Genomic DNA, 20,994 nt, shown 5'->3' on the forward strand with positions numbered 1-20,994 from the left:
GAAGAGCGGAGAGCCCAGAGTGTAAAGGAAAAGAGGGGAAAAGGGGGGGGGGCATCAGTGGCCGGCCCCTCCAAATGCCTGGTGGAACAATTCGGTCTTACAGGCCCTGCAGAACTCTCCAAGATCCCGCAGGGCCCGGATAGCTGGTGGTAAAGTGTTCCACCAGGCAGGGGCCAGGGCTGTAAAGGCCCTGGCCCGGGTAGAGGTCAGCCGCACCATCGAGGGGCTAGGGACCACCAGTAAATTGGCCTCTAACGAACGTAGAGGCCGTGTAGGGACATATGGGTGATCCTCTAAATAAATTACAAAAGTGGAATTCCCAGAAGTTGGAAAGTTTGCAGTTCCTATATGCCTGATTACTTTTTCTTGCTTCACGTTCTGTTGGGTATTTCCTCCTGAGTTTTTACTCAGTTCTAAAAGAGGGCTGATTTGGTATCATCTTTCATAAGGCAATATTACCGTCGTTTTGGGATTTTCTGGCTTCAACTTGTCTATCCCAACACATCTCTCACAAAACCCCTGATCACTTGCAGGATTCCAGTGAGTGTTCTGGGGCATTAGAGGATGCTGGCTTAGGCCAGCCTTTGTAGGAGTATGGATCTGGACTTCTATCCCTTTGGCCTCCATACTATATTTGATATTAAAGGCCTATAAGATCCTGACTTCAGAGCTAGAAGCTATTATCTTGCTATGTTTGAGGAAAGGCTTACAAAATTGCTAGAAGCTTCTGTCAGGCTCTCATCAGTTGCAATAAAGTTTACTTAAGTTGGAGTTTGTAACAAGTAGAAAAGATCAAATGGTCTACTGAAGTTGGAGGCGGCTACTTTTCCTTGGAAAAATAGTTCCTTGGCTGTTTAAAGGGAAATTGGACCATTTGCTTGAAAGCCACTCAGTCTAGACCAGTGGTGGGAATCAAACAGCCGGTTCTGGTGGTGGGATTCAAATAACAAACTGGTTGTTTATAAGCACCATTTTAACAACCGGTTCTGCCAAAGTGGTGAGAACCTGCTGAATCCCACCACTGGTCTAGACTCAGAGCTCCCCAGCTTTTTTGAGCTTGCAGGGACCTTTGAAATTCTGACACTGGGTGATGGGTGAAGCCACAAAATGGCTGCCCAAAGAGGCTGAGCCAACCAGAAAATGGCTACTGCTGGAGGCAGAGTCATACACTCAGAGTAACCCTGAGTACAAGGTAGAAGAGGGGTGATTTTTTAAAAACTACAGTGGGAAAGAGGAGTGAGCAAAAATAAAAGCGGTGGCAGAAGTTGCTGAAGCAACGTTATTTTAATCTACCCAGCCAATCAGATCTTCAGTGGCCAGCGTAGGACCCCCGCTGCCTCCCCGGCCCCACTCTCTGAAAACATTTGGTGGGTGCCAGGAAAGGTGTTGGTGGGTGCCTAAACTCCCAATGACACCATGTTGGGGGCGCCTGATCTCCATGTTTTTATTGGCCGCGCTAGTTAAACCTGTTAATTCTTCCATTTAAAAAAAAAACTGTTTCAAAACCCTGTAAATAAATCTTCACAGTTGTGTATATATTAATCCGGCCTTAGTGATCTCCGTCATCTCCTTGTGCAGCGAATCTAAAGCCTGCGCACTCGCTACCTGCAGAACACCTGGAGACAGAGAGGAAGGTTTGTGATTTCAAACAAACCTAGATCCTGGAAATCTTAGGAGGCTGCGTGCATCTCTTCATCAGGGGAACAGAAAGGCTTGTAAATATCCCAATGTTTTGTGTCCGCCATTTTGTAATAGTGTCCATTATCCATGGATTTACCGAGGCCTCAAGTAGATGTTTCCTAAAAGACCTGAGAAAAATGGCAAGGTTAGATGGAATTTTCAGAGTGTAGAGCACAGGTGTCAAACTCGCGGCCCTCCAGATGTTATGGACTACAGTCTCCATCATCCCCTGCCAGCATGATGCTGGCAGGGGATGATGGGGACTGTAGTCCATAACATCTGGAGGGCTGCGAGTTTGACACCTGTAGAGGGACAAATTAGAGCTTTTAAAATGAGGCTGGGGGCAAGGGAAGCGAAATTTGGCTTCTACCTCTAGCATATATTAGCAGTGGTCAACAAACCTGCTTTCACGGAAGCTTGTGTGCTACTATTGCTGTTTTCCCATCGAGGAGCTCCAAGTTTCCCCTGATACGTGGGCTTGAAAGACCACTTTCAGTGGATTCCTGCCCTAGTCATCTTTTGGACACTTCTACAGAGCAAACTAGTGCTGGGTCTACGATTCTGATATTCTGCGCCGCTTCCCTCCGCTCCGTCTCTCTCTTTCCCCCCTTTCGGAAAACACTTTCTCATTACATTCAGTGATACGGCCTGTATCAAATGAGCAGAAGCCGCCTGTGGATGTTCTCTTAGTTCCACTTGTATGAATCTATTCTTAAGTCTGTCTGCGCTAGAAAGAATATTTTGGCTGCCGAATGAACGCCGCATTTCAATTGTGAGCAAGACTGTTTAGTGGTTGTCTGGGAAAATGAAATAGCGATTGTCTCTTTCAGTTTTGCAGCTTTTCTTTTGTACTTAGGAGTGGGTTGGGGGGAGGGCATTCCTGTCGCCATTTTAAAAATGCATGGATTAGCAGTCTTGTATACCTGAATAATAATGTACAGCAGCTATTTGTTTTTGGCGTAGCTTCAGTGTTATTTGTCACAAGAGTTTAAACTGCTGTTGTTTTCCAGCACGGTTTTCTCCTGCGTTTTTCTGCACTGCAACACACACTTCATTTCTGTGTAGCTTGACTGATGGTCTGCTATATATTCAGCGGCTTTCACAGCACAACGGTATTTTCCCTTCAGTATCATAATATGCATTTAGCATCATGCCATCTTCATCCCCCTTTGTTTCGTTTGTCTTCCCTGCGTTGAAATAGAGATGGCCGTTATTCATTGGGCTTACTGGCGTTTTGAGAATTTGGGTGCCTCCTGCTGCAAGTTAATATTTGAAGTACTGCGGAACTGTGTTATTTTAAAACGAAGCAATTCTCAGCAAGTGCTAACGAAGATCAAGAAAGGCACCTTTTTGTGTTTCCCCATATAGCTTTTTAAAAAATCAAGACAATAAATCTGATGGAGGAGGTATACATACAGTGCAAAGACTGTACTATCTGAGACTTTTAAGGAAACAACAACTGAATGGAAAACTCCTGGTGTCCTTTTACCGCTGTGCTATAGAGAGTGTCTTCACCTACTGCATCTGTGTATGGTTCTCCAGTTGCACAGTGGCAGATAGGAAGGCGCTCCAAAGGGTGATCACTACTGCACAGAGGATTATCGGCTGCCCTCTCCCCTCCTTGGAAATAGGAACTCTATGAATTCCCTGGAAAGCCTAAAGAAAGCCCAAAATATTCTCAGAGACCCGTCTCATCCAGCACACTTCCTCTTTTTTTGAGACTGTTACCATCCGGCAGACGATACAGGTCTATCAAAACTAGGACAAAGAGGCTTAGAGACAGCTTCTACTCTAGAGCTGTGGCTATGCTAAACTCCGCGGCTTCGTGTTGATGTGTTTGGGGCTGTGTAGGGATGGGTGGAGGAAGGGGAAAGTGAGGATGGGGTATGAGTCTGAAATTGTGTGCATCGAGGAATGCTGCTGTAAATTTTCGTTGTGCGTGCACAATGACAATAAAATGCTTATGCTTATGGAGGAAAGATTGAAGAGCCCCGTGACACAGAGTGGTAAGCTGTGGTACTGCAGCCCAAGCTCTGTTCATGACCTGAGTTTGATTCCAACGGAAGTTGGTTTCAGGCAACCGATTCAGAGTTGATTCAAATCCTTCTGAGGTTTCAGGCAGCCCAGCCTTCGATCCTTCTTCCTTCCAGTTTTCTGGGAATAAAGTGTAGAAGACTGGGGAAGACAGTGGCAAACCGCCATGTAAATATAGCGTGTCTAGTAAATGTCGTCAGCAGACATAAAGCGGAGCTAACCAGAGTAGACAAGTTTGTAGTCCATCTGCTCACACTACAGCTTCTCAGGAAGAAGAAATACTCCGCACAAGGTGCTCTTTCCACAAGGAAGGCTTTTATCCAATTCCAAAGCCTTTATTGGCATTATAAATTACAGAGTTAGTAGAAAGGGGCATTTATCTACTAACTGAGACATTAAAACATTAAAATACATTAAAACAACGTTGAACATTCACAACCACGCCTTGTAAACCGCACACACAAAATAATTTAGCTGTCACTACTATGTAGGCAATGATTGCGCCTGGCCAAATAGTGCCTCAAAAAACTTGCAACATTCTCACACATAAAGGAAGGCTTTTATCATATAGTTGCAATATGTACAGAGCTATATACACGGATATCGATCAGTCAAACAAAGTGCTTCGCCAGACAACAGTTTCCGAAAGGAACAAACTCACTATACAGTATTAGTACTTTTATACATTGATGAGCCAATCATGTTAAAGGTCATCTGGAACTGGTTTGGTCCAGTCTAGCTGTCAGTTGGCTACTTTTTGCTGACTCATACTTCTGTTGCTGACTCATACTTTTTGCTGACTCATACTTCTGCTGTGTTGACAGTACATGTCACGACAAATATGGTGTCAGCCCATGGATCGTTAATGACCCAGTGTTTGCACAGTGGACTTCCTTTATCCTTTACCTGGAGGCAAGTCTGAGGGGGGATATGATTGAAGTCTATAAAATTATGCATGGGGTAGAAAATGTTGACAGAGAGAAATTTTTCTCTCTTTCTCACAATACTAGAACCAGGGGGCATCCATTGAAAATGCTGGGGGGAAGAATTAGGACTAATAAAAGGAAACAGTTCTTCACGCAACGTGTGATTGGTGTTTGGAATATGCTGCCACAGGAGGGGGTGATGGCGACTAACCTGGATAGCTTTAAAAGGGGCTTGGGCAGATTTATGGAGGAGAAGTTGATCTATGGCTACCAATCTTGATCCTCTTGATCTCTGTTTGCAAATGCCTTAGCAGACCAGGTGCTCAGACGCAAGAGCAGCAGCAGCAGAAGGCCATTGCTTTCACATCCTGCATGTGAGCTCCCAAAGGCACCTGGTGGGCCACTGCGAGTAGCAGAGTGCTGGACTAGATGGACTCTGGTCTGATCCAGCAGGCTAATTCTTATGTTCCTAAGATTAGGGATGGAGTAAGGCTAACAGAAATAAAAACAGGAAGGATGCTGAAGGCCATAAAACATTTTTCTTTGTCTCCAACATTCCTAATCAGCTTTAACCAGGGTCACATTTTGCTCAAAATTTGCCTCGAAAGACAAACAAGCTGCTTATAAACACCACGTCACCACATTTGTGCGCCTGTGCGTCTGCAAACACTCATCCTTGCTGTCCATGCTGGCTCTCTAACATAGCATGTCTTAAAGTGAGACAGCCACAAATAATAAGACAAACTGTATCTTCACCTTCTGAGTAAATTGGAACAAGAAGGGAAAAACAAAGTGATACTTGGCCAAATATCTGGGGGAACAACCACGGGTTGACTTGGCACCTCTCAAGCATTAGGCGGGCCATTATGGGGGTGATGAAATGCCAAAGTTTTTCATTGCCTTCGATTTCCATCAATTTCGGTTTTCATCGATTTTTTTCAGTGAAAAATTTGTCTCAGTTTTCATCTATTTGCCTCGGTTTTCATTGATTTGCAGTAAGGTGCAGGGGTTTGTGGGGAAAAATCACCCGGACAAAGCTGTCGCAGGCCGTGTCTGCAACTTGTTTAATGACAATGTCTTGCCCCATTTCAGACAAATCTTAAAGAGGCGACAGAAACAGACCTCTTTGGACAGCTTTCTGGTACGACATTGGTCCACTGGCTCTGAAGCTGGTCCTAGTGTCATTGTTTGTTACTGTTTTCAGCATTAAACACTATGTTTATTCACCAAAAAGTGTTTTTGGTATGTTTTTTTGAGTGCCTAGAATGGATTAATTGGATTTACATTGATTCCTATGGAAAAGTTTGCCTCAGTTTTCATCGGTTTTCATCGATTCTTTTCGGACGGATTACCAACGAAAACTGAGGTTCCACTGTACCATTACAGCAGTGGTCTTCAAACTATGGCCCTCCAGATGTTCATAGACTACAGTTCCCATGAGCCCTACCACTTGGCCATGCTGGCAGGGGCTGATGGGAATGGTAGTCCATGAACATCTGGAGGGCCATAGTTTGAAGACCCCTGCATTACAGGAAAGACCTGTCTCTGGTTGCTGTCCATGGTTCTGGAGGTACAGACATGCAGAAGGGGCTATGTTTTAAATTAAAAGAAAAAAATGCACTGTCCATTAGGCTGTTGCAAATCAACCTGGGTGTTCCTTAGAAACGTATCCAGTGTACTAGGGTACAAATGGGAGTATAGTTTTTTTCCAATTATTTAAGAATCTACAGTTAGGGAAACATGATTCCAGGTTGAGTGTGTGTGTGTGTGTGTGTTCTCTGATGTGAGATTCCTGGAGGTACTAAAATACACTATTTATGCTGTTCCAGCTTCCTATAGATCCTTGTAAATGCTAGCTCTACATTTTTTTATGTGTGTCTGTCAGTCTGTCAGTCAGAGCAGTTGCAGATTTACAGGGCTAATGCATGTGCACTACGGCACACGAGCTCTGCTCTCCAACCCAGTAGTCGTCTGCTCGCACTTCCGATCGTTACAAGCGAGGTTATTTTTAGTCAGCTGAAATTTAAAACATTCCTTTCCACGTCTGTGGGCTTTATTGAACTCCAGCCTAGTTCATGCTTCAAGGTGGATTCTGCCGCTGAGTGGTCTGGCGGGAGAGGGGGACAGTGATGCATTGTTTAATTCCCCAGATGTGGATCCTACAGAAGCTATATTTAGTTTCTGCCGATTGTCACTGCCCCACTATGTTATTACGGTATACGAAAAGGGGTGATGCAATTTCATTGCTCAGTGGCTTGATAAGACATAAACGTAGATGAATGAACCAGGCAAACATGTGGCCCAGCGCACATGGTGCTTTGGATTTCAGCTTACGTGCACGTTGCGCTGCGTCGGAGGAAAAAGCTCCAGTGCTTCGCAGAACTATTTTGGGCTTTGTCCTTAGGTCAGCATTTAGTTACTGTTTGAGTTCTCACAAGGGCAGCAAATACCACAGATGGCCAACTTTGGCTTTAAATAGATGGTTGCAAGAACTATTTTAAGCAGTTTAAACAGAAGTAGGCTTCAGTGTCTTCATTTTTTGCTCACTACTGTAGCTTTGCCTCTTTCCGCACGGGCCAATAAACATGGATGAAAGGTGGGTTACATGACCTCGTCCCAGCCTGGTCCCATAGCCAGCCATGCGAACGGGGTGTGTGCCTTCGCACGGAGGCACGGGTTTTTTTTGGGGGGGGGGTCAGGTACAACTGACCCCTAGGGCCATGAAATGGCCCTTTGTCCCTGTGTGGCTCCACAGATGAGAGCCAGGGACTGCAATTCTCTTGTTGGATCACAGCCACCTAATGCGACTGCAAGATGCATTAAAACAAAAGAATCGCACATTACGTGATTCTTGAAAACCCGGGGGGGGGGGATGCAGAGCAGATTTGCTTTACGAGCGGGATCTGTGCGAAGTCCCCCCCCCGACCCAGGTTTTATCCCGCCCTTAACCCATGTTTATCGGCCCGTGCAGAAAGGACCTTTCTTTGGGTTCCACCTTTGTTGGACTGGACAAACTGTCACACAGCGCCATGCTTAGGTGGTTCCAGTCTCACTTTGCTTAGGTCACAGGTGTCAAACTCGTGGCCCTCCAGATGCTATGGACTACAGTTCCCATCACCCCCTGCCAGCATGATGCTGGCAGAGGATAATGGGAACTGTAGTCCATAACATCTGGAGGGCTGTGAGTTTGACACCTATAGCTTAAGTGGTTCCAGTCTTACTGCTACTACTTAGTAGTAGTAGTAGTAGTAGTAGTAGTAGTAGTAGTAGTAGTAGTACAGAATGTACTATCCAAAGACAGTGCTGAGGGACCCCAGTACTGACTCTGGGGCATTTATTTAGAGCAGCGATGGCGAACCTTTTCGAGACCGAGTGCCCAAATTGCAACCCAAAACCCACTTATTTATCGCAAAGTGCCAACACGGTAATTTAACCAGAATACTGAGGTTTTCGTTTAGAAAAAATGGCCCTGAGGAGTCCGTTACTCAGAGGTAAGCTTGGTGGTAGTCAATGGCTTTGCTTTGAAGCAACCGTACAACTCTTCCAATGGGTGAATCATGACCCTAGGAGGGTTTTCTCAGAAGCAAGCCCCATTGCCAGCAACCGAGTTTGCTCCCAGGTAAAGGATTGCACTTTAGTTCTTCGCATGAAAATCAGTGGGGTTTAACAGCGTTTAACAGGGTTACCTACACTTCTTCCCCAAAACTAGGTCTTAGGTTTAATGCTAATAATCAAGCCCAGCGGCTCAGGCCAGCCCAGATGTGTGTGGGGAGGCACTCTGTTTGTGTGTGCCCACAGAGAGGGCTCTGAGTGCCACCTCTGGCACCCGTGCCATAGGTTCGCCATCACTGATTTAGAGTGACATGTCTCCAATATGCTGATGAAATCCAGCTCTAATTCCCCCTATAAGCTGAGCTGAATGTAAGATGAGCCCTGCTGAATCAACTGAATGGTCCATCTAGTCCGACCACCTATCTCCCGTTGTGACCAACCAGTTACTCTGGAAGGCCAATAACAGGGCACGGAGCTTGAGACCTTACCCGACGTTGTCTTCTGACCCTGGGATTCAGAGGTTGACTGTCTCTGAATTGGTGCAATTAAGTGACTGGATATGTGGAGATGAGTGACTGGGAAGGCCTGAACAGTTGCCAGGAGAAGGTAATGGGATGGATAAGGGATAGTTAAGGAACAATAAATTGAAACACAATTTAGAGTGCTTTTTTTTAACCTTTAAGGCACTAACTGGCTTAAGAACATAAGAACATAAAAAAGAGCCTGCTGGAACAGACCAGAGTCCATCTAGTCCAGCACTCTGCTACTCGCAGTGGCCCAACAGATACCTTTGGGAGCTCACATGCAGCATGTGAAATGGCTTAGTTCTGAGGTACTAGAACAGTGATGGCGAACCTTTTTGAGACCGAGTGCCCAAATTGCAACCCAAATTCCACTTATTTATCGCAAAGTGCCAACCCAGCAATTTAACCTGAATGCTGAGGTTTTAGTTTAGAAAAAAACGGTTGGTTCCCTCTTCCTCGGCCCCACCCGCTCGAGCAGGTTGCCTCCAGCAAGTCCCACCGCACCACTCTGTGCCTCTCTAGCATCTCTGCCTCCTCTATGCGCCCCCCCCCCCCCCCAGGCAGCAGCCACCTGGAGCACAGGCACCAGGCCCGCCAGCCGAGTCCTCCCGGCTCACCGTGGTGCATGCATATCGTGCTCAGTGGCCTAGGCCAGCCTAGATGTGTGTGTGGGGGTGTGTGTGTGATTTTCCACCCCCCCCCCACATGACGAACTCTGTGTGTGCGTGCCCACAGAGAGGGCTTCGAGTGCCACCTCTGGCACCCGTGCCACAGGTTCGCCATCACTGTACTAGAAAGACTGCCTCCTCACATACTACCCAGCCCTCCAATTTTCTGTGCCCCCACCCGCAGAGGGTGTGGTAAGTCGTGACCACAGACAGGACTGTTCCCGTGGCGTCCTTCTCCTTTGGAATGTCCACCTCTTCAAGCTCAACTATTTTAAATATGTGTGAATGATTGATTCCCCCTCCCCTGAATTTCCTGATCAGCAGAAATGTCCCTTGGTGTTTTATATTCCAGTCAAAGTCTCTAATCTGTTTTCTTCGGAGCGTGCTTTATTTATTGACAACTCCAGAATGAATTTCATGGTATTTTTTGCGTGCAGGGCAAAGGAATGCCGTCATATTCTAAACGGATCGAAAGGATGAGCTTTATTCATGATCTCACAACAGTGACTCGCCTAGTTCTCTTTTTGACTGGTATCCTATTACTGAATCACCCCAAAGGATAGTTGCGAACTAAGTGCGTGACCTGCAGATTCATGCCTGTCACAGATGCTTACGACGATCTGAATTGAAGAAGAGTTTTCAGCAGCTGCCCTCCAATTAACTAAGATTGTCCCAATTATATATTAAAAACCTTTTGGCAGCCTGAAATTGGAACCTTGGCTTTTTCAGCCCAGTCCTGAACCTTCTTTTTTCAGCCCAGTCCTGAACAGAGAGGCACGTTTCTCAGTCCATTGATTGCACTATTTCAACATCCTTTATTTGAGAGGTTTTTATTAACATTCCTACAACCCAATCCAGAGTGGAGGGATGGACCGCACTCTGGTGCCCACTGCACTGGTGCAAAGGTCAAATGTGCTGGTGTAACCTCTATGAGTGGGTTCTGTGGGGCAGAACTTGGAATGAGTTTGCAACAACACATTTTTAAAAACAAAATGGTTTACTTTCTTAACATATAACATCAACATTTAACATCACATTTCGAGGTCCTGTTCAGGTTGCATTTTCAAGTCCTTATATTTACAGTCTACGGAATCTGCCAAGTCCAGTTCTTCTTTGCAAGTGGGTTGGCTCCTGAAGACTCCCAAGGGCTTGATGAACAGGATTCAACATGATGAAGGTTTCCAGGAGAACTCTCACCCATTACAACCACAAAAAGAAACCCTGAAACAATCAACTCCAACATTTACAACATAGCAAAAATAAACAACTACCTTCCCAGTAGTTCCCAACAAATATTGCCAGATTACCCTTAACAAAGGTGTTGGGGCTTATACAATAAGGAGTCCGAGTCTGGTAGCCTTGTCTCCTCCAACTACATGAGCTCTGCAGCCTCTTGCTGCTTTGAGTCTCCACCCCTTACTGGGTCAACCCATTCTGAGCATGGGGGTTACACTGGCGGAGGGTCAACTTACCCGGGTGCCCGACCCGCAAGCCACTTTCCGTGCCCAGGCCCACCGGCACAGAATATTGCACCAGTGTGGCCCGGGGCAGGCCAAGGGGTGGAGCTGACCTTAATAGGTTTCCACTGGTCGGCCAGCCCGCGTGCGCCAGCAGAGCCTGCTTCGGAGATATGGCACGTTGAGCAGCCACAGGTGGCTCCTAAACCACCCCAGTTATAATACACAGCTGGATTAGGACTACTGTGCCACATTTGAAAACAGGATACCTTAGATCTGGAAAACATCCAGAAAAGGACAACCAGCAGCACTTTAACCACTCAACCACCTTCCCAAGAAGGCAAGAGCCGTTGTCTTAGTTGTAGACCATCTGCTTGCCATCCAGAAGCTTCCAGGTTCAATCCTTGGAATCTCCAATGAAAAGGACGAGGCAGTAGGTGATGTGAAAGACTTCAACCTGAGACCCTGGAGAGCCGCTACCAGTCTCTGTAGCAATACTGAGCATGATGGACAGAGGATCTGGTGTTCAGTATAAGGCAGGTTTATGTGTTCATACGGCTAAGTTGTTTAGGGGAGGGAGGGGGAGGAGGGGTGGCATGCAAGGGAGGGAGTGGGGAGGAGGGAGGGGGAGGAGGGAGGGGTGGCATCAGAGGTGGGATCCAACCAGTTCTCACCACTTCTCTAGAAGTGGTTACTAACTTTTTTCTGAGTGCCCAGAAGGGGTTACTAAAAACAACCTCCCGCCCCAATAAGGGACTGGAGAGGTGCATGTGTTATTAGCTTGGCGCCACTTTGTTTGGGCATCCCATGCCAACGGAACCTGTTATTAAAATTTTTGGATCCCACCACTGGGTGGCATGCAAGGGAGGGGAGGAAAGGGGAAAGGGCCCGGCATCTGGTCATGGCCCACCCACCCTAGTGGAGGGAGGGGAGGGGGAGGGGAGGGGTGGCATGCAAAGGAGGGGCGGGAGAGGGCCCAGCATCTGGACCTGGCCCACCCACCCTAGCAGAGGGAGGGGAGTGGAGGGAGGGGTGGCATTCAAGGGAGGGGAGGGTTTTTTTGAGAGCTGAGGCAGAACTGTTAAAAACTTAATACATAGAGGACCTGCTGAAGTGCTAAAATGACTACTATTACTGCCCAATCAGCAGTATGACACATATGTAAGAATTATTATATTGTCTAGTTTGTAGCCCATAAGCTAAAATTCTAGCTGGAACATTTAGCCTTGTCAGCAAAATGATCCATATTTATCTGTTTCTCTGTCCATACAAGAATAAACTAGAAGGTCTAAATACTGTAAAGTGCACAGATAAAAATAATTCTTAAAGCATCAATTGTGAAGCCCGTCTGTCATCTATAACATTTACAAAGTATACAATATCTGTCCATTAAAATAAATTCTGAAAATAATTAGTCTATGTTGTTTTCAATAATATTAATTCTTAATATTTTGAACATCAGTCATGAGTATGTCATAAGGACACGGAAAAATTACCTAAATCTGTTTTGAGATTAAACCAAAATCGTGGTTTACATGTAAAGACTTCTTGAATCAAATTGCCTTCTTATTGCTTAAGAAAAAAGTCAAGCAAAAAAGGATAAAAAATATTTTCGAGATAATAAATAAACATATAAAACACTAATGTCTGGCCCAATTGAAAGATATTCTCAGCAAATTTTACAGAGTTCATTCTAAAATCTTAAAAACTGGAAAAAAAAACCCAACCCTTTTTGGCCCATGTTTATTGTGCAGATAGAAGTTTGTGTGATATGAAAGAGCACACAACAGTCTCCTTTTTTATCCTTCATTATCCACCGCGGTAGATTGGATTTAAATCAAATTAATTTAAACCATGTTTTAAATCAGTAGTGACTAAATCACCAGAGAATGGCGTCTCTCTACAGCCACCTCCTACCTTCTAAGACTGTGCAGGCATTGCTTGCACTCCCTCCATTGTCACAAAGGTTACAAACATACTTGTTTTTGGTTCTGGTGGGTTTTCCGGGCTGTGAGGCCACGGTCTGGTGGATCTTGCTTCTAACGTTTCGCCTGCATCTGTGGCTGGCATCTTCAGAGGTGTATCACACTTCTGAAGATGCCAGCCACAGATGCAGGCGAAACGTTAGGAACAAGATCCACCAGACCGCGGCCACACAGCCCGGAAAACCCACCAGAACCAGTTGAATCCGGCCGTGAAACCTTCAACAATACTTGTTTTTGTTGTACAGCTACAAGGTCCAGTAGCACCTTAGAGACCAGCAAAATGTTGGGGTTCAACTTTTGAGAGTCAAAGCTTTCTTCATTGAATATGAAACTTGACTCTCAAATTCTTATACCTCCCAAATTGTGTTGGTGTTTAAGATGCTACTGGGATTGAATCTAGCTATTCTACTGCAGAAAACATGGCTACCCATGTAGGAGCAGCAGTGGCATAGGAGGTTAAGAGCTCGTGTATCTAATCTGGAGGAACCAGGTTTGATTCCCAGCTCTGCCGCCTGAGCTGTGGAGGCTTATCTGGGGAATTCAGATTAGCCTGTACACTCCCACACACGCCAGCTGGGTGACCTTGGGCTAGTCACAGCTTCTTGGAGCTCTCTCAGCCACACCCACCTCACAGGGTGTTTGTTGTGAGGGGGGAAGGGCAAGGAGATTGTCATACCCTTTGAGTCTCCTACAGGAGAGAAAGGGGGGATATAAATCCAAACTCTTCTTCTACCCCCCCCCCACATATTTTTGTTGTGCTCACTGAATGACTCTGTAAAACTATGTGATCAATGTGGCACATTAAAAAAATTGTTTATGTCCCAGTCTCTTAACGCAGAATGAGAACTAAGACTTCATTCTTTTTTTGAAAAAAAGAAAACAGATTGATTGCAGAAATTTAGCTGACAGTGTCACATTTTCGGGTTTTTTTAGCACTTCCCGGAATTGCGATATAGCCTCAGGTATGCTCTTCTAAAAGAAAATAAATACTTCCAATGTAATGGCACAGGAAAGTAATGATGCAAGGATATCTGTCATTAGCGAACAGTCATCTGAATGAAAAATTAATATTTTCATGGGGATATTAAGACACTGGATCTAAAGAGAAAGGAGCAAGGGAAAAAAGCTACATTTTAACCAGAAAATACCTTTAGAAAGCGGATATGATGTAATTCTGCAGGAATGTTAGTGGTAAATTTGAATCACATTCTGTCTCTCAAGATCAGCCATTCTCAACCAGGGTTCCCTGGTACCCTGGGGTGCCGTGAGCATGTCCCAGGGGTACCCGTGCTTGTACTACCCCTCATTTTTGTAGGTGGCTCTCCCACTCCCATGCCTGAGCAAGGACATGGAGCTGGCCCATGGGGCAGGGCCTGCCGCAAGGTCAGCAGCCACCACCATCCCCAGTGCTACCCTTCACCCTGGGAGGGGAAGGTGGGGTGTGTGGCAAGCAGGGGCAATGGGTGGGGAAGGTGGAGGGTGGCGGCAGGGGTATCGTGAGATATGAAGAGTGAGGTCAAGGGTACCCTGACCTCGAAAAGGTTGGGAAACATTGCTCAAGATACTTTAATATTTGTTTTTAATATTTTATTCATTTTATTACATTTCTAAACTGCCCCTCCCTTTGGGGCTCAAACCAACAAATATTTGCTAGGCACCTGAGACAGGATGAGGGTGTTGTCGTCGTCGTCCCTACCATTCCTCCCCCACCCCCAAGTGAGCAGTTGAGGGTTTCTACAATGTATTTCGAAAGATGTCAGAAATGCCAGTATTCTGTTATTAGGGAGTATTAGTATACAGAGTTGATAAGGGTTCTCAAGTGAGTTTTATGACAGGTTTTGGATTAAGATTAGTTCAGTTCACACTGAATGCTACCATGGTGCCTGGCTGTGTGCCGTTACAAAATTATATGGAAGCTGAAATCCATGAGGAATCACCATAAATAGGTCTGTCTGCCTGCCTGCCTGCCTGCCTGCCTGTCTGTCTGTCTGTCTGTCTGTCTGTCTCTCTCTCTAGTTTGTGAGGGAAGGGGTTAAATCAGAATGTTTTCAGTCAATCAGTTGATGTATCACTTCTTACAGTTTTAGGAGATTCGTGAAGGTTTACAAAGGTCCTTGGCAAACACACTGCCAGGCCCAGCTCGATTCCTAAAGGACCTGATTAATCCGGCTAAAAAGAACAGACTTGTTGCTAATATATAAATTAATGGTTCTGTGAAGTAGGGGATGTAATCTTCTCTCTGTTTTTCGAGAGTCATTAACAGCCGGGAATTATGTGCAAACTAGGAGTACAAACTGCCACTCCAATTAATCATGTTGCCATCAATTTTTTTAAAAAAATTTATGTTTATACACTGTAGTTTGATAGACTGATAGACTCCAAGCGCCGTGAATGGGCTCCTGGCTGTGAAGGTGGCATTAAAGTTAATGGACACTTCACAGCCAGATCACCCATACTTTGCAGCAAATGTAGCTCTCTGCTGGTCACCACTGTTCTGTGGAACAGCTGGAAGTACCTTGGAAATAAGAGAAGTCGTGTAAAAGGGCTGCTTGCCCTCACTGCCTCCCCCAACCTTCCTTTCTTGGAAAGCCACTAAGCCCTTTGTGGTTATATTTTCATGACATTTAATTTCTTTAAATTGCTGCAAAAAAATTAATGCAAGTGAATTACTTTAACTCTTCAGAATATTCAGTACTTTATAACTATGAAATGTGAGAACTTGGTTAAGTTGTGAATTAAGCGCAACTTTGTTTACTTGGTGTTATTTCACTTGGGTCGTCTCATCACCATCAGATTTAGCTCTAGATATTGTAAGAAGAAACATGTTCTATAGGAGAAGTCAGTATGGTGGGTTGGGGAGAGGGGGACCTATGGGTCTAGATCAGTGATGGCGAACCTTTTCGAGACTGAGTGCCCAAATTGCAACCCCAAACCCACTTATTTATCCCAAAGTGCCAACACAGCAATTTAATCTGAATACTGAGGTTTTCGTTTAGAAAAAACGGTTGGCTCCGAGGCGCGTGTTACTCGGAAGTAAGCTTGGTGGTAGTCTTTGCTTTGCTTTGAAACAACTGTGCAACTCTTCGAACAGGTGAATCATGACCCTAGGAGGGTTTACTCAGAAGCAAGCCCCATTGCCAGCAACTGAGCTTACTCTCAGGTAAAGGATTGCGCTTTAGTTCTTCCCATGAAAATCAGTGGGGTTTAACAGTGCTTCCCCCCCCCCCCATGATGCACTCTGTGATCACGTGCCCACAGAGAGGGCTCTGAGTGCCACCTCTGGCACCCGTGCCATAGGTTCGCCACCACTGGTCTAGAATAATGATACGGTAGATATATATTCTGTATGAGTAGTCAGTATAGAAGTCTGAGGGAAGGGTGTGAGGGTTAGGATCTAGGATTCCCTTATGGCTTAACCTATGAGATTCCAGATACCATTATGGATTACATATCTTCTATCATTCAGCCCCTGCCAGCATGGCTAATTGGCCATGCTGGCAGGAGCTGATGGGAATTGTAGCTCATGAACATCTGGAGTGCCATAGGTTTGCCCCCACTGGTCTAGACTAACTGATTTAATTTTGCTTATATTTTTTGCTTATGTTTAATTTGGTAATTCATACTACCTTTTCCTCCCCATATGATTGGTTTATTTTAATGGATTTACTTGTTATAACTGAAATCAATAAATAAAGATTTCAAAAAAATACTTTGTGCCTAATGGTCTAATGGTCATTCAGGTGTGATCTGTCCACACACCCCTTCTTTCTAGGACTGGGTGGTTGAATTGTGTCACCTTTTTGAGATTATAGCTTTTGCTGTTGCTTTCTCTATGTGCCTAAGACTTTTATTTATAGTTTCGAACTATAGAGATTTGTCAGTGTTGAAATGCTGGAACCTTCAACAAGCTTGTTTGCTGACCAGATTGAAACAGATTTTTTGGTCCATGCAAGTCAGTGTTGTCTACTCAAACTTGCAGTGGCTCTCCATGGTCTCAGGCAGAGGTTTTTCACCTTCTGCTACCTTGTTTTTTCAACTGCAGATGTCAGGGATCGAACTTGGGAAAAGGGAAGGGGAAGGAGTTTATAAGCCACCTTGAGTTTCCTTACAGGAAAGAAAGGTGGGGTATAAATCCAAACTCCTCCTCCTCCTCCTCCTCCTCCTCCTCCTCCCCCTCTTCCCCTTCCGCCTCCTCCTCTTCGCGTACCCCAAGCAGATGCTGCACCACTGAGCCACAGAGCTTGTTCTAGTTTACTGGCTGAAAGAAACTCCCTTGCTCATAGTCAGAACAGAAGACTAGCCAAGAGCTTTGTGGAGAGGCAAGCCTTAAAACGAACTTGCACCCTGTTCCAGTGGCGTACCTGGGCAAACTGGAGCCCTGGGCAAAACCTGAGTTTTATGCCCCCCCCCCCCCATGGGCAGCCACCCTCTCCCACCATGACCAAACAATGATTTTTTACACCAGGTCTTTTCAAAGTCACCATCACATTATAGAACATGCCCCAACTCACAAATCTGAACATAGCAATGGGCCATGCCACACAGCAGAAATAATTTGTTTTGAAAACATTTTCAAAATGCTTTCAAAATGTTTCATTACTGCTATGAAAACATTTTATGGTGTTGTATCCAGTCCCCCCAATTGGGAGAAACAGCATCACTTTCAATGTTTCAGGGTGGGGGAGAATCCACCCCAACACAGCATCACTTTCAAGTTTAAGCAAGTGATGCTGGAATCCACCCCCAAACAGCATTATTTTCAATGGTGTTTAAACTAGGGAGTCCAGATTCTCCTTTTAAATCCACCTTAAAGGGAGAATCTGGGGTTCCCAGTTTAAACGACGTTGAAAGTGTTTAAATGTTTCAGTGTTTAAACTGGGGACCTCATATTCTCCCTTTAAATCCATGCCGAAGGGGGTGGATTTAATAATAATAATAACCTTTATTAGGCATTGAGAGAAAGAAAGAAAGAAAGAAAGAAAGAAAGAAAGAAAGAAAGAAAGAAAGAAAGAAAGAAAGAAAGAAAGAAAGAAAGAAAGAAAGAAAGAAAGAAAACAAGCATTGGTAGGAAGGGGATGGATTTAAAAGGAAAATCTGGAGAAATTTAGGGGGTGCCTGCTGTCAGGGGTGCAATTATTAAGATAGCAGCACCAAAATTTAAGAGTATCTTCGTGAGACCCTACTGATGATACCACCCAGGTTTGCTGAAGTTTGGTTCAGGGGGTCCAAAGTTATGGACCCTCAAAAGTGTAGCCCCCATCTCCTATTATCTCCCATTGGAAACAATGGAGGATGGGTTGGACTCCCTTTGGGAGTCCATAACTTTGGACTCCCTAAATCAAACCTCACCAAACCTGGGTGATATCATCAAGAGAGTCTCCCAAAAAATCCCTGAAATTTTGGTGCTGCTGGCCTAAAAACTGCGCCCTCTGTAGGCCAAAAACGGAAAAACACTGAAAATACAAAAAATCCCACAAACAAACCTGCAGCTTTTGCTCCCCCCACAAGGGGGCGCCCTGGGCAATTGCCCACTTTGCCCAAAGGGAGGAACGCCTCTGCCCTGTTCAAATGTTAGGGTGAACACACCATCATCACCCTGCCTGTGAGTGTGGACATGTGTAAGAAGCAGCCGATGTGCCTTCAAAGAATGGAAGTTGAACTTGCCTACTTTACGAAACGTTGCATCATAAATAAATTAGAAATAAACTGGATCACTACTTACTTTGCAGAAGAGCACGAACTTATTTTTTTCTCGGCACAAAGCTCGTCTTAAGCAGCGTCAGCTTTCTGAATGTTGCCGGTTCCAACTCAGCGTTTTGTTAATTAGACCAGCTGGAAATATGTGTGCTTGGAGTGAACCAGTTCCCCTCTCTGACTTTTTGTGCTTCCTATTGATTACTGAGTGAGAGTAGCTGTAGCTCAGGATCAAGAAATTAGAAAACAGGCGTTTGTACAAGGTTGCTAGTTTTCAAGTGTGAGTGATGTTAATAGCTGTCTATAAGGGTACTTTCTTTGAGACTTATGGAGTGCATGCTTATATGGTCATAATTTTATCCTCTTCACCGCCTTCATTGTTAAGGCAGTGGATTTATGAACAAACAAGAAGTGTATGTATGTGTCCCCCTCTCCCAAAAGGCGAGCTTGTTAAATGCTAAGCAGTTACTGACAGGCCATCTTTATATACGATCTATTCAATAGGCTCACCTACAGTTCTGGCAAAGTGCTCACCTACCAAGTGTTAAGCATCTGTAATAGACCTGTTGAGTTTTCCATTGCTTTGGTGTGAACTGGGAGAGCCCTAATTGTGCTACGTATGAGTAATCAGTGACACAGTTTTCTTTTGTGAAACTTGATAAATAAGGTCTGCTAAGTTACCAGAGAAGTGGTTTGCCAGTACCTTTCCCTGCACATCAACCCCAGTGTTTCTTCGAGGTCTACCATCCAAGTAATAATGGAGTCCAATCTGGCCTTACTAGAGCCAGGGGGCATCCATTGAAAATGCTGGGGGGAAGAATTAGGACTAATAAAAGGAAACACTTCTTCACGCAACATGTGATTGGTGTTTGGAATATGCTTCCACAGGAGGTGGTGATGGCCACTAACCTGGATAACTTTAAAAGGGGCTTGGACAGATTTATGGAGGAGAAGTCGATTTATGGCTACCAATCTTGATCCTCTTTGATCTGAGATTGCAAATGCCTTAACAGTCCAGGTGCTCGGGAGCAATAGCCGCAGAAGGCCATTGCTTTCACATCCTGCAGGTGAGCTCCCAAAGGCACCTGGTGGGCCACTGCGAGTAGCAGAGAGCTGGACTAGATGGACTCTGGTCTGATCCAGCTGGCTTGTTCTTATGTTCTATGTTCTTAGTTCTAATGATCTTGGGTAATTTGGGCTGCTCAGTTACAGTGGATGGATGCAAAGACACTATAGAAAAAAAATGTAAGTGAGCAAAACTGGATATGAAAAGGAAGCAATGACCTCACCACGAGTGAAGATCTCAGTTAGCCGAAAATTCGTGAATCAGCTGTGTGGTAGAATGCAGCCAATTCAGGGAGCAGAATTAGGTGCCTCATGCAGCAACCAGGATAACTACCTCCCTTATGTCAGTGGGGGAGGGGGGCAAAGTGAAAATGGCCACTGCTGTTTTTTTTAATTGATGCCCCCTATCCCATCTCCTCCAAATATGTGTGTGAAATTAGCCTTCATTTGTTTGAGTAAGTAGTGCATGAATGCAAGAGATACAACGATGACAAGAGAATACCACAGTTAAATAAGCCAGTCCTCACCCCAACCCCCACTCCAAATAATGAATCTTGCAGAGACTTCTCTGACGTTCCTGGATCCTCTGTTGCACTTAAATTTGGCAAGCCAAAACAGCATTACTAGAGCAAACACAATGGTGGAGTAGAGGTAACTCACTTCAAGACGTAGAAATAATTAGCATTGATGTTTAGCAGTGGTATTTAAAGAATTGGTGTGTGTGTGGAATTTCTATTTCTGTTCAGCTTTGCTGATAGCATATGGAATAGTCTGTGGTGTGTCCCTTTACCACAGCACTATTTTATTTATTTATTTATTTATTTTTTAAGCTTTTATACCGCCCCATCCCCGGAGGGCTCTGGGCGGTGTACAGCAGAGGGAAAACAATGTAAATAATTAAATTAAAACATTTAAAAGCAGCCATACATAAACCATAAAACATTCCCACACATATGATAAATCTACTGTAAAATAGGATGCATGCTCTCCACTCAATCTTACTATAGCAATTTCGTCACCCCCCCCAAAAGGGGGGGCGTCCAGCATTCTAACCTAAAAATTCCCTCCCCCTTCCAAAAGGGAGGAATGGCGAGTCTGAGATGACAGCTGGCCCAGATGTCAGGGCCCGCCCAAGTATCAGGGCCCGGGCCAGGGCGGGCACCATCAACGGCTGAAAGTCCCCTCCAAAGGCCCGGCGGAACAGCTCCGGCTTTACAGGCCCCCCGCGGAACTCGCCAAGGCCTCCGCGAGAGGGTCTCGGACAGCTGGAGGAAGAGCTGCCTCCACCAGGTCACGGGCCAGAGCCGCGGAAGGCTCTCTGGCCATCCCCGCGGTGTGGGTGCTTGGCCAGGCCAGATCATCGAGGGCCAGGGACTACTCAGGCAGTTTTGGCCTCCACCGATCGGAGA

The 20,994-nt window shown here is 45.2% G+C and overlaps 1 protein-coding gene across 1 annotated transcript in view; it reads left to right on the forward strand.

Moving 5' to 3' along the window:
• The window catches only part of TRAPPC9 (trafficking protein particle complex subunit 9), a 159,241-nt gene that overhangs the window by 81,992 nt on the left and 56,255 nt on the right, over positions 1 to 20,994 (forward strand). The gene's annotated exons all lie outside the window — the stretch shown is intronic.

This window comes from Sphaerodactylus townsendi, linkage group LG09, assembly GCF_021028975.2.
Source record: "Sphaerodactylus townsendi isolate TG3544 linkage group LG09, MPM_Stown_v2.3, whole genome shotgun sequence".
Taxonomy (NCBI): domain Eukaryota; kingdom Metazoa; phylum Chordata; class Lepidosauria; order Squamata; family Sphaerodactylidae; genus Sphaerodactylus; species Sphaerodactylus townsendi.